Below are 420 nucleotides of genomic sequence, written 5' to 3'. Positions count from 1 at the left end.
TTTGATCATTAATCTCCAGAAAGCACAAAACTGAAAGTACAGATTGATTATCAATCTCCAGAATTCTGCAGAAGCTTAGTATCAATCTCATTCTCTTTGCCGAAGTTCATCATCATTCTCCAAACTTATTTGAACATATTCGAGTTTCTTGGTCAAAAATTTAGCATCAATAGATTTATGTGAATCATAAAGGATCATTAAACACAAGATAAATTTGATCATGAACGAATAAACCAACCTAGTCAAATAGATTTCAAAACATATTCAAAGGATGAATATTTTTATTCACATATAGTAGTTTTGGTAAAAAAGATAAAGCACTACCAACATCTCTTTTGACTATCATTAAATGCTCTAAAATGTCTATAAAAGAAAGGCCAATGCTCAGGAAAATTGTAGAAGTTCAAGTGCTATCAAGCC

The sequence above is a fragment of the Cicer arietinum genome, chromosome 3, assembly GCF_000331145.2.
Source record: "Cicer arietinum cultivar CDC Frontier isolate Library 1 chromosome 3, Cicar.CDCFrontier_v2.0, whole genome shotgun sequence".
NCBI lineage: Eukaryota > Viridiplantae > Streptophyta > Magnoliopsida > Fabales > Fabaceae > Cicer > Cicer arietinum.
The sequence above is the reverse complement of the archived record's forward strand: the minus strand, read 5'-3'. Positions refer to the sequence as shown.